Raw genomic sequence first — 748 nt, forward strand, 5'->3', positions numbered from 1 at the left:
CATTTATTTTGTGAATTGCCATTTTTTAAAAATGGTTTCTCTTTGGGTTTGTTTTGTTTTGTTTTTTACCTACTCTACCCCCCAGCTTACACATTCTCCTTGGAAATTATATGGTGCTTTTCACAAAGTTTCTGGGTGCTTTGTTACATACTATATATGTTTACAGCTAGAAACTTAAAATAATGTATGCACTGGTTGGTAATGGGAAGCCATAGCATCAAGACGAAGATCGATAGTCCAAATTCTTTTTCTCTCACTGTGGATAGTTTTTTTTCCCTTTTTTACACCATCATAGGTATAATTAGATAGCTGCTAAAAGGAAGAGTGAAGACAGAGTTGAGAATATTACTGGAGATTTTTCCTCTGCCTAGAACCTTCTAGATCTCTGTTTTGACTAAGTTGGTCCTGCTCAGAAAAGGTTGATTACTGGAGTCTTGACTGGGGTGGAAAGAGAGGTAATGAAGTAGGCAAAGTAGAAAAAGACCAGACAGAGGTTTATGTATTACTACATTCCAAAATGATATATCAGTGATAGCGTATCCAAATTTCCCTGGGAAATAAGTCTGAGGATGTGGATTTGTTGAAAAGTTTCCCATTATTAGAAGTTATAGGGTATAAAACCAGTTTAGGGACATATTCATTTTATTTTGAATGTTGAAGTTAGTGTGTCTGCCTACTCCATTTGGTAAGTATGGTGTGTGTGTGTGTGTATATATATATGTAAACCATTGACTCGCTTGGTGTTATG

The sequence above is a fragment of the Sturnira hondurensis genome, unplaced genomic scaffold (assembly GCF_014824575.4).
Source record: "Sturnira hondurensis isolate 20B ecotype Veracruz unplaced genomic scaffold, ASM1482457v3 Scaffold0004322, whole genome shotgun sequence".
In the NCBI taxonomy this organism is placed as follows: Eukaryota; Metazoa; Chordata; class Mammalia; order Chiroptera; family Phyllostomidae; genus Sturnira; species Sturnira hondurensis.